The sequence below is a fragment of the Dama dama genome, chromosome 20, assembly GCF_033118175.1.
Source record: "Dama dama isolate Ldn47 chromosome 20, ASM3311817v1, whole genome shotgun sequence".
Classification (NCBI taxonomy): Eukaryota; Metazoa; Chordata; class Mammalia; order Artiodactyla; family Cervidae; genus Dama; species Dama dama.
In genome coordinates, this window is record NC_083700.1 from 92895693 (window position 1) to 92909039 (window position 13347).

Genomic DNA, 13347 nt, shown 5'->3' on the forward strand with positions numbered 1-13347 from the left:
CCAACCTAGACAGCATATTAAAGAGCAAAGACATTTCTTTGCCAACAAAAGTCCATCTAGTCAAAGCTATGTTTTTTCCAGTAGTCACGTATAGATGTGAGAGTTGGACTATAAAGAAAGCTGAGTGCTGAAGAATTGATGCTTTTGAACTGTGGTGTTGGAGAAGACTCTTGAGAGTCCCTTGGACTGCAAAGAGATCCAACCAGTTAATCCTAAAGGAAATCAATCATAAATATTCATTGGAAGGACTGATGCTAAAGCTGAAGCTCCAATACTTTGGGCACCTGATGTGAAGAACTGATTCATTTGAAAAGATCCTGATGCTGGGAAAGATGGAGGGCAGGAGGAGAAGGGGGCAACAGAGGAGGAAATGACTGGATGGCATCACTGACTCGATGTACATGAGTTTGAGCAAGCTCCAGGAGTTGGTGATGGACAGCTGCAGTGGTGTGCTGCAGTCCACGGGGTCGCCAAGAGTTGGACATGACTGAGTGACTGAACTGAACTAAATCGTCACAACAACCCTGACCGCTAGGTGTTTTATTGTCTCCATTTTACAGATGAAGTAGTTGATGGTTAGAGAGGCTGCAAATCTTTGAGCTATGAAGTAGTAGAGCTGGGATTTGAACCCCGGTCTATTTGGGCTACTGCGAGTTTTATAATGGTGATGGTGCAGCGTGTGCTGGCGTGTGCTGGGGTTTCACAGGCTGATGGGCTCTGGGCACTGTGGTTTGCAGTAACAGAGGATAGGAGTGCAGGAGAGAGACCAGGTGGGTCAGACCAGCTAGTGACGCTTTGTTTGCCAGAAGATATGACAGAGGAGAGAAAGGAAGACTGGGATCTCAGGAAGGATGGTGGCGGTGGCAGAGACCATGCCTGGCTCTGTGCCAGCTGCTGAGGTCCCAGCAGTGGAGCCGACCTGGTCTTGCCCTCAGGGCACTCAGCTGTGGGCACTGACATCCCAACAGATACCAGTGGTGTGCTGTATCCTATTAGGATGTAGAGGTTGCATTCCGAAAAATCCTATGTTATAAAAAATGGAATCATAGAGACAATTGCCTCAATGGGGAGAAAGAGGTTAAGGGCTAGGCAGTTTCAGACCCGCCATAACAAAGTTATTTTTCCTTTAGGAACGTCAATAATAAAGGTGCTTTTACAGCTTTAAGTGTATGGCTATAAAACCTGAACATCACGGAGCAAATCCAGCCTTAGACATCCCCACACTTTTGCTTAAGATGAACGGCCTTTTTTTTCCTATCACTGCAACATTGTCCTAGGACAGATTCCTCTCTCCTTCCTTTGCCTTGACTGTTCACTGCCGGAGGAAAAAAGGGCCAAGCCCCTCTAAGGAAGCAGCCTAGAGACACCAGGACTGCAGGGCCCCAGCCCCCATCCACCTCCTCCACTGATTCCCCTGTAGCAGATTCTCCCTCTCCACTGTGTTATAACCAACCACTATCTGCTCAGTGTACACTGTGCTCTCTAATTAAAGGATCACATTATATTTAATTTGCACTTAAAAATATCATCATAGGAGAAGATGTGAGAAAAATAATGGGGGTATGGAGAGGCAATATTGTGTCACTGTTAAAAGTGGGGCCTCTGGAGCCAATCTTCATGAGTTGAAATCCTAACTTTGCCACTTAGTAGCTGTGTGATCTTGGGCAAGTCACTTAGTCCTCCATGCTTCATCTCTAAAACGGGGAGAATGGTTGCATCCACTTCTCATGGTGACAAGGAGTCAAAGAGTTAATGATTATAAAGCCTAAGCACAGAGCCTTGCACATAGTGAATGCTCAATAAATGTTAGTGAGTCCATGGTGCAAAGAGAGGGGATCCACTGAGCCTGGGGTATGGGGCATAGAGGGGTGAGGAAAGTCGCTGTGGAGGGGGGCAGACCAGAGCCAGACTCCAAGAGTGGATGGGATTGGACAGGATGATGAAGCAGAGAACAGAGAGACACAGCAAGTCTCTTTTGAGGCCCCAAACGAGTCTGGAATGATCCAGGCCATGGTTTCTGCTTAACACCAGATGCTATAACAGACAATGGCTTAACATAATAGGTGTTAATTTCTTGCTCATGTAAAGTTCAGTTAGTGACAGTGGGGGAGGAGCGGTACTCTGAACCTCACCGGTATTAATCCAGGCCAACAGAGGCTCCACAACCTTCCCTGCATCTGCCAAGGTCACCCTGGGTGTTGACCTCCAGCTGGTAGATGGGGGAAAAGAGTACAGAGGGTCATGCAGGTGTTTTTAAAAAATATTTGTATATTGGCTGTGTCGGGTCTTAGTTGTGGTGTGTAGGATCTTTCGTCGCAGCTCACAGACTCTTTAGTTGCTCCTCAGCATGTGAGATCTTAGTTCCCTAATCAGGGATAGAACCCGAGCAGATTCTTAACCACTAGACCACCAGGAAAGTCCCCATGCAGTACGTTTTTATGGGCCAAGTTGGGAAGTGATGCACATCACTTCCTCTTACATTTCATTGGCTAGACACATAGATATGGTGAGCTGCAAGGGAGTTTGGGTACTATAGTCTAGATGTGTTCCCAGAAGGAAGGCAAAATGGATTTGGTGGCTAGCTAGCTGGTCTCTGTCCCAGATGCTGGGGGCTAAGAGGTGCACCCACACAGATGAGCAAGGGTCAGTGGTTAGGACTTGGGGGAGGAGTTAACGAAACAGCTCCGGAGGGATCGGAAGACTGTGGGGAGCTATTGGAAGGGGGGGGTGTCATCAGGGCAGCAGTGTGGTCACAAAGTGCCAGGGGATTAATTGGCTCCCTCCACTGCAAGGTAGAAAGATGTGGGAGGGTGAGGAGGAGAGGTTGAATGTAGAAGACCAGTTAGGGGCTGCTGTGGGGCTCTAGGCAGTGTCGATGAGGCCAGCACTCAGCCAAGGCCACAGGGCCCAGAAGGAGGAGTGGTTTGTGAGTGTTCACCAGGCAACAGTTACTTGGAAGACATCTGCTATTCTCTGATCCTGTTGCTCAGAGCTGTGGAGAATGTAGGGGAAATGAACCAGGTCTTATCTGTTGGGAGCATATACTCTATTTACAGACATGAAACTGACAAAGATGTCTTTTAAGTGTCAAAACTTAGGAGTGAGCTGGTCAGGGATACCCCAGAGTAGCCTCCTATGAACTTGAACACTGTCATCTCTTTCTTCCATCTCTGCTCACTGTTGTTCTCTCTCTCTCTCTCTCTCCCTTTCCAAGTTTCTTCCTTGCTTCTCTCTGCATCTGACTTCATTCTCTCAGACAGGCTGGCCCCACCAGGCTAGAACCACAGCTGAAGGCAGGTCCAGGCTTGTATTCGTATGTCCTAGCAACAGAGAGGTGTACATGTCTGATTACGGCTTAGAGAAGTGGTTCTCATACTGAGTGTGCATCGGAATCGCCTAGAGGGCTTGTTAAAACTCAAACTGCTAGGGCCCAGAATTTCTGATTTAGTTGGTGTGTTAGTTAGCTGGCACGGCCATAAGAAACAACCACAGGCCAGGGGAGCTTAAGCAAGAGAAATTTATTTTCTTACTTTTTTTGGAGGCTAGAAGCCTGAGATCAAGATGTTGATAGGGTTGGTTACTTCTGAGGGCCTCTCTCCTTGGTTCATAGATGGCCATCTTCCTCTGGTGTCCTCATGAGGTCCTCCCCTGTGTGTGTCTGTGTCCTAATCTCCCCTTCTTACAAGGACACCAGGCATGTGAGATCAGGGGCCGCTCCAACGACTTCACTTAACCTTAATTACTGCTTTAAAGACCCTATTTCCAGATATGTGTGTGCATGCTAACTTGCTTCAGCGTTCAATTCTTTGTGACCTCATGGACTGTAGCCCGCCAGGCTTCTCTGTCCATGGGATTCTCCAAGCAAGAATACTGGAGTGGGTTGCCATTCCCTTCTCGAGGGGATCTTCCTGATCCAGGGATGGAACCTGCATCCCTTACATCTCCTGCACCAGCAGACGGGTTCTTTACCACTAGCGCCACCTGGGAAGCCCATCTCCAAATATAGTCACATTCTACATGCTGAAGAGTTAGGACCTCAGCATGTGAATTTGAGGAGGACACAATTCAACCCATCAAGGTAGGCCTGGGGTGGGGTCCTGAATGTGCTTTTCTAACAAGCTCCCAGGTGATGCTGGTCCAGGGACCGCACTTGCATAATCATTGGTTTAGGGTGATTAACCCTCTTTCTGGCATATATGCACCTGAACAGGAGCAGACTTGGAGAAGGAAATGGCAACCCACTCCACTATTCTTGCCTAGAGAATCCTATTGACAGAGGAGCCTGGTGGGCTGCTGTCCATAGCGTCACACAGAGACGGACACAACTGAAGTGATTTAGGAGCAGTGGGAGCATCAGGAACAGACTTGGGCTCAAAGAATTATAAACATTAATTGGAAGGAATGCTGAACATTTGTTTTCTTTTCTTCAATTTCATCTTTTTATTTTATTGAAGTATAATTGATTTACAATGTTGTATTAATTTCTGCTGCAGAGCGAGGTGATTCAGTTATACCTATATATATATTTAAAAATTATTCTTTTCCATTATGGTTTATCATAGGGTACTGAATATAGTTTTCTGTGCTATACAAGTGGGAATGCTGAACTTTTGTAGCTGGCAAATGGGGAGAGGGTTTTAAGCTGAGGAACTTTCTGGAATTTCCAAAATTACCTGACACTGATATTATGTTCTTTTAGCAGCATGTGGCAGGAGAAAGGGCTCAGGTTTTCACATGGGAAGCATCATGGATCCAATCCTGGCTTTGTCCTTTCTGAGCTAATTTTTAGCATGTCACAAAACCACTCTGTGTTTCAAATTTCTTATCTATAAAATGAGAATGAAAATAATACTTATAGGATAGTTGGAATTAAATGTAATAATTTATGTAAAGGGCCTGGCACTTATAAATGGCAGTGATTACTGTTGTTGTATGTTTATCTATTTTTTTGCTCATCAATATGTAACCAGGAGTCAGAAGACATGTTGTCTAGTCCCAGCCCTTGAACCTAACTTGGGCCTTGCTTAACCTCTTTGAGCCTCAGTTGTTTTTTTTTTAATCTGTCAGACAGTAAAGAATGCTCCTTTTACCACCCCCAATCAGGGCTGTTTTGAGGACCAAATAATATAATGTGAAAATGGAAAGTTGACTCTACTATGCTTTCCAATGGAAAACACTCAAATTATTTTTTATAATAGTCAAAGTGCCTGATACATTTTTATTGTTCAATGTCCAAGTTATGTCTGACTCTTTGCAACTCCATGGACTGTAGCATGCCAGGCTCCTCTGTCCTCCAGTATTTCCTGGAATTTGCTCAAGTTCATATCTATTGAGTCTGTGATGATATCCAACCATTTCATCCTCTGCCGCCCCTTCTTCTCCTGCCTTCAATCTTTCCCAGCATCAGGGTCTTTCCCAATGAGTTGGCTCTTCGCATCAGGTGGCCAAAGTATTGGAGCTTCAGCTTCAGCACCAGTCCTTCCAATGAATATTCAGGGTTGATTTCCTTTAGGGATTAACTGGTTTGATCTTCTTGCAGTCCAAGGGACTCTCATGAGTCTTCTCCAACACCATAGTTTAAAATCATCAATTCTTCAGCACTCAGTCTTCTTTATAGTCCAACTTTCACATCCATACATGACTACTGGAAAAACCATAGCTTTGACTATACGGACCTTTCTTTTTCGCTAGGAACAGGGTATGTGCTATGTAATCCTACCTACTTGGTTGGAGGTGCATCCCTGACTCAGCTGGGCCAGTTGGAGGGCATCTTTGGGATTTTTCAAACTGGAGTAAGAGGAAGGGAATCCTAGGTCTTTTGTGAGAGCAGGAGTTGTTGGATGTGAGGCTTGGGAGGAGTAGGTTGTCACTTTTCATGCTACATAGGGGAAAGCATGCTTTTCTTGGGTGGAATGATGCTGACATGCTGAAAGAGGGCGGGATGGGTGACAGGGAGACCTGGAGCTGTTTGCGACCCTGACTGCTGTGGTTTCTGAGGCCCAGCTGCACCTCAGTCATAAGGGGCACTCTGTATCCTTCCCTTCTTTATTTCGGCAAATTTCAACTGGGTTTCCAACACTTGTAACTCTGACAAACATTTTATTCACTCAACAAGTATTTATTAAATACTTACGTTAGCTAGATGTTCATCAAATGGTATAACAGATTGGTAAGGCCGTTTTCACTGCCCCAAGCCCCTTCTGCCTGCCTCCTCTACCCCTCAGCAGGAAACTGCAGGGTGCACCTCCATCCCCTGCTGAGCCAGACCTCTGGGCAAAAATCACAGAATCAGAGAATCTTAGTCTCTTAGAGCTAAAGAATAATTAAACCTGAATTCTCACAGGCTTTAGGGAAAACCCTGGTTTGAAAGATACAGAGCCCTCCAACTCATATCAGGGTGGTAACTTTTCCACACTCCTCACCGGGCCTTGGGGTAGAGGTGGGGGTCAAAGGATATTTCAAGGGGGTCCTCTTGCTTTTAACTCTTACTGTGATTTGGAATCAGTTTCAGCATTTATTGAGAAATAGATTCCTGGGTCCCTGCTCAAACTATCCAAATCACAGTATGTAGGGGCAGATAAGAAGGAATGAAATCGGGTCACTGGTAGAGATGTGGATGTACTTAGAGACTGTCGTTATAGAGTGAAGTAAGTCAGAAGGAGAAAACAAATGCCGTATATTAACATGTATACGTGGAGTCTGAAAAAAAATGGCATAGACGATCTTATTTACAAAGCAGAAATAAAGGCACAGGTGTAGAGAACAAATGTATGGATACCAAGGGGGAAGGAGGGAGTGGGTTGAATTGGGAAACTGGGGTTGACATCCATACATGATGGTACTATGTATAAAACAGATAGCCAATGAAGACGTAGTGTATAGCACAGGGAACTCTATGCAGTGCTCTGTGGTAACCTAGATTGGAAGGAAATTCAAAAAAGAAGGAAATCCACTCGATAGTGTTGACTTGAGGATTAAATGAGGAAATGAAGGCATCTTGTCTAGCCCAGTGCTTGGCAAGAGCAGATGTTCAAAAATATGGGTTCATTTATTTCTTTGATCTTTGAATCCTTCCTTTCCACCCATCCCCACCCTCCGCACCCCTCCCCCCCCCAGCTGTCCCAACTCACTTTCCACTCACCTTTTCTTGTTCCCTGGGCTCTTCATACCAGAATGTCAGCATGTGGTTCTGCTGCATAGCTCTTTTCTTTTTCCTTTTAATCAGAAGTGAGTAAAAGAAGAGTTCAGTGACAGATCAGAACCTCAGGAATCAAGCCACAGAAAATCTGTCTCAAAGAAAGCAGTGAACTGGCCCACAAGAGTGACCTGCTGGCTTCTGGCTTCACTGAGAGGAGGCGGGGGCTGTGGGAATAAAACTGATTGCAGAGCTGGAAGACTGGGGTTCAAATCCCAGCTCTGCCTCTGAGTAGCTGTGTGGCTCAACCAGTCTCTTTCCCTCTCTGGGCCTTAGTTTCCCCAGCTGACAATAAGAGGCAGACCAGAGGAAGTTCTGATACTCTAAATTTCCAGTTTTATTCTAATTATATGTCTCAGGAAGGATAAGTGGGCCCTGAATATGCTATGATGAATGAATATTATTAATGAGAAGTGGAAATAATTTGTGGTTGAGAGCCATGCCTCAGATCAGAGGGACAGGATACATGGCCAGGCTATATTTTCCAGCAGATTAAGTTAAAAGCTGTGGCCCAAGACTCTGAAATATGAAGAAAGAAGGTGACAGAATAATTTTTAAAGAAATATTAATACTTTTCAGCTAAATGGTGAAGCAGATGACTTCTAGGAATTTATTCTTGTTCTATATCAAAGGTGGAGAGTTCAGAGCCCTCAAAGAAACAGGAGGCTGTGGGATGGAGTAGCCCAGGTGGCCTTAGGCCAGTTGCTGAACTCTTCTGAGCCCCAGTTTCCTCCCGTCCAAAGTGGGGGTGATCTTCCTACCTAGGATGGTCCTTGCAGGGGTTAAATGAAGTATTGAGTGTGAGAGTGTCCCTCCTGTAGCACACGATCCTAATTCTGGTCCTACTTGGTTGTGGCTGGTTGGGAGAGTCAAAGAGGTAATGAGGGGGATTGCCAGTTTCATGATAGTGAGCCCAGTTTCAGACCAACGGTTTAGCCAAGGTGACAACCGTACCATTTTGTTTCTTCACATTTATTTATTGAGCCAATGTTTATTGAACACATGTCATATGGTGCTGGTGCTGGGGTGGTCTACAGCCCCACACTCAATGTGGAAAAGCACCTCACATCCACAGGCGCCCCTCCACCTTGGACCAGCCCCACCCAGCAGCTGCCCAAATGGGAGATGGGGAACAATATCCCTCTTCCTCCCTCTGCATCCAGACAAACACCATATCTAGTCCATTCATTCTGCCACTTTCACTCACCCTGTTCCTTCTCCCACTGCACTAGTCCAGACCACCACTCCATGTCAGGGAGCCCGGAGCAGCCTCTTCTCTGCAGATGCAATCCGGATTCCACATGCCAGCCAGAGCAACCCTTTTAAAACATAAACCATGCCATTGCCTTACTCAAGATTCAGTGGATTTCTTTTGCCCTCAGCAATGAGAACTTGGCCCTTTGTACGGCTTAGCAGGTCCCGCCCACCCCTCCCCGCCACCCTTGTCCTCTGGCCCTGCATGCCCCAGCTTCATTGTGCTCAGCTGTTTCAGACGAAACCTCACCTGGTGGTTTAGGGTGGGCGGTTTCAAGCCTTCATGGCATTGCTGGGTGCCCTCCCTCTGCTGGATGTCACCCTTCCTGCCAGCACCCACTCTATGTTGACAATCACCTTCTCTGTGAAGACATTCCTGAGTTTCCCTCAGCAGAGCTTTCTTCTTTTATCAGTTGTAGAAACAGTCTTGGAGAAGGGAAGTGACCAGCCCAGATCACAGATGAACAGTGACACAGGCCTTCTATATCAGTCTGCTAAGGGCTGCCACAGAATACACAGCCTGGGTGGCTTAAACAACAGACATTCATTTTCTCACAGTTCTGGAAGCTGTAAGTCCAAGGTCAATGTGCTGGCAAGGTTGGTTTCTGGTGAGGCCTATTTTCCTGGCTTGTAGGTGGCCATGTTCTTACTATGTATGTCCTTACATGGCCTTGTCTCTCTGCGTGTTCACTCCTGTGTGTCTTGTGGAGCCAAAGCGTGCAAGATGGGACTTGATATTTAGAGGAGAAGTAGAAGAATGGGATGGTCAGGGATGAGAAGAAGAGGATGCTAGTGGCCTAGGGTGGAGGCGAGGAGGGGGAGCAGCCTGTACAAGGGAGTGGGGGCTGGACTAAGCGTGAATATGCAGGTGGGGCAATGGAGGGGAGGAGTGAGGAGGAGAATGAAGAGCTCAATGGTGCCTTGACTTTGGGAGCAGGTCTGTTTGCCAAGTACATGGTGACGAAAAGCTGCCATCCACTGTGAGAGCTCAGCCTCTCATCCAGGCCTCATGTCACCTGTCTGTCCTTCATTGTGGGGATGCACACCCCTATTTCTGGGAATTGGTAAAACCAGTTGCCTAGGTCAGCAGTCTGGTGAGCAGCAGAGTCAGGACTTGAACTCAGGGGTCCTCATCCCCAGTCTGTGTGGGACCTTTTCTCTGCTCAAGGTCAGGAGTGATAAGGCAAGTTAGATGCCTATGGTGCAAAATTTAGGGAGACTCTCACACCATCCTGGGGTTGAGTGCCTCTTTTCTTGTCTCACTCTTGTCCCAGCCCAATCTGGCCTCCTTCTCAGTGGTGACCCCTTCTCTTCTCTCTAACCTCAGCAGCAGAGGCAGCAGGCTGCAAAGGACCTTCAGCTGCACTTGGCTTTGCTCCTAACCAAGTGGGAGGCATGAAGTTAGTGACTCTACAGGTGAAATCAATCCAGTCAGAATTATTGCCTTCTCCTTCCCCTGACCACTTTAGGAGCCAGCCAGGCAGCATTATCTGTCCTCACTCATTTCTTCAGTTCACTAGGTCCACTCTCAACCACTGGTGCCTGGCAGAGAACAGAGCTGAAGCTGGTAGAAAGGGGCAGGGGCCTCCCTCCTTGCTCTGCTCTATGGCCTAGGCCACCTGTTGTCAGAGGCCAGGAAGAGATCAGGACTCACAACTGGAACACTGAATTCAAGACCAAGCTCTGCCTCCTCCTGATTGTGTGACCTGGACAAGTCTCTAGGCGTCTCTGAGTCTCCTGTCTCCTCTGTAAATGTGTAGAATAATTTTTGCCCTCCCACCTTCCAGGCCACAATGAGAGGTTAATGTGAAAATTCTTTAAAACCTGAACAGGAGTGAGGCAAAATTGGAAATAACAATGGATAGCACTTTTATAGTACTTACTGCATGCATCTCTAATCCTACAATATACATGTGATCACCACCACCACCACCATCACTCTGTTTAGAACATGAAGAAAATCAAGGCTCCAGGAGTTAAGTAGCTTGTCTAAGGGCAAAACACTAATAAATAGTAAAGCTAGGCTCAAACCCTGGCAATCCAGCTCTACATCTGTGCCCTTATCCACAATGCAATTTTTCCTTCTAGGACATTTCCCACTGTTTAAATGTTAGTTAAGAATGGGCTTCCCTGGTAGCTTAGCTGGTAAAGAATCCACCTGTAATGCAGGTGACCCCAGTTCGATTCCTGGGTCAGGAAGATCCCTTGGAGAAGGGATAGGCTACCCACTCCAGTATTCTTGCCTGGAGTGGACAGAGGAGCCTGGTGGGCTACAGTCCACGGGGTCACAAAGAGTCGGATACAACTAAGCACAAGAATGATCAGGGCAGGCACTTAACATACTTTTTTTTCATTTGATGTTCCTGGGATGATGGAAATTATTTACCCATTTTGTAGATGAGAAAACTGAGACCTAAAGAGGGGCATGTGGTTAATGAGTGCAGGGTCAGGATGTAAACTCAGGTCTATCTGTTCCAAAATAATAACAGTGGTACTGACAATATGATAATGTAAACATTAGTAACAATTATCACCTTGACACGGCTCTCAGGGTCAAGATAACCTTCACCCTCATTTTGACCCTGCCTCCAGTCATTGGAAAAGACCCTGATGCTGGGAGTGGTTGGGGACAGGAGGAGAAGGGGACGACAGAGGATGAGATGGCTGGATGGCATCACCGACTGGATGGGCATGAGTTTGAGTAAACTCCGGGAGTTGGTGATGGACAGGGAGGCCTGGTGTGCTGCGATTCATGGGGTCACAAAGAGTCGGATACGACTGAGCGACTGAACTGAACTGAACTCGTCTATATGTGATCTTTTGCAAGGCCCCTCTTGGGGTCTCACGGTGTAGTCTCTGGTTCTCAGGTCCCTCCCCTGACAGGTGGTAATTCACCAGAGTTGGCAGTCTGAGAGCAGCTGATTCCTCAGATGGAGGCATTTGTTATCTGTATTGGAAATATTTAGTGAACAAGCATAATAATAATAATAACAAAAGCCCTCCTGGAAAGGGAACTGCTGTGGAAACAGTTATTTAGACAAAACACCATTTGCTTCCAGCTCTTGCCCCCTGTTGGAATGGCAGGCCCCTTGCTTTGGTGACAGGTGCCGTTTGCCTGGGATTTTGGAGAGTGAGCAGCTTGTGGAGCCGGCCTACTCTCAGGGGAGCTCTGAGGGGATTCCCAAGGTCTCCTGGAGGTGGGGAACTCTCTGCCCAACCTGTAACCAGGGGGCCCCAGACCTCTGGGGCAAGGCTACGCCCTCTGTCCCAATGTTACTCTATATCCTTTGACTCAGAACTGTGGTCCTGAGATCACAGTGACTTGCCCAGAGTCAGCAAGATGGTGACAGAGCCAGCATTAGGATTCACATGTGGGTTTCTGAATGAGTGATGATGTCAACTCACTGGGCTCTAGTATCTGTCTGCCTGCCCTTGCACAAGCCTTGTCAGGAATTAGTAATTCTTTGTATCCTGCCACTGACTCAAAGATTACTATCACCCTCTAGCCTAGATGGATACCAGGGCAGCTAGTGCTTTATGTAGCCCAGTAGAACAGGTATTCAGGGTCATGCAGGGTAAGAGGGGTTTGAGTCGCATATAGTGCTTCTGGTCTTGTTTATGTGACATCCTTGCTTATGTGCGGTTAGTGGGTTCCTCCATTTACCAACATGTTTGATCTCAAATTCTTCATTTATAAAATGGAGCAGTAATCTCTGTTCTCCATACTCCATCCACAAGGGTTCTGTGATGATCAGCTACTTACAAACTTCTTATAAACTAAAGAGTGATATAAAATATTATCAGTAAAAATGGCCAATATTTACCAAGCACTTTCTATGTGTGTGTTGGTTGAGGTATTATTGCTTGCTACTGAAACACACAACCTTCAAATCTCAGTGGATTAAATAAGAAAGGTTTATTCCTTGTCCATCATAGTCAGAAGTTGGCCAGTTGGCTCTTGGGAGCAGCTCTATACTAACTTTATTTTCCTAGACTCTTTCCCTTTAAGCCTCACTGACAAGGGTGAATTAAAGAAGCATGGAAGGTACATGGTGGATTTAAGGCCAAGTCTGAAAGTAGTATGCCTCACTTTTGTCCATATTCCACTGACTAAACGGAGAAGGCAATGGCAACCCACTCCAGTACTCTTGCCTGGAAAATCCCATGGACGGAGGAGCCTGGTAGGCTGCAGTCCATGGGGTCGCGAAGAATCAGACACGACTGAGCGACTTCACTTTCACTTTTCACTTTCATGCATTGGAGAAGGAAATGGCAACCCACTCTAGTGTTCTTGCCTGGAGAATCCCAGGGATGAGGGAGCCTGGTTGGTTGCCTTCTATGGGGTTGCACAGAGTCAGACACGACTGAAGTGACTTAGCAGCAGCAGCAGCATTGGCTAAAATTCAGTCCAGGGTTCCTTGTGGGAACTGGGAATTGAAATGAAGCTGTGTGCCCAGGGAGAAAATAAACCTATTTAGTGGACACATGGCATTTTCTCAGCTACAATGTGCCACCCACCTTCTTAATCCTTATAACAATCCTCTAAATGGTTTTAATATCCTTTTTTTTTTTTTCCAGATGAGGAAATAGAGACTCAGAGAAGTGAAATGACTTATTGAAGATGCTCAAATCATGGAAGGGTGGTGATCTGAATTCAATCAATCTGGTTGCACAGTCTTTGCAATTTTACTTTTTTCTTGAGAGAGCTTCCAGCTGTAGGTGCTGTGCTGTGCTTAGTCGCTCAGTCATGTCTGACTCTTTGTGACTCCATGGACTGTAGCCTGCCAGGCTCCTCTGTCCTCTGTCCATGGGGTTCTCCAGGCAAGAATATTGGAGTGGGTTGCCATGCCCTCCTCCAGGGGATCTTCCCAACCCTGGGATCGAACCCAGGTCTCCTG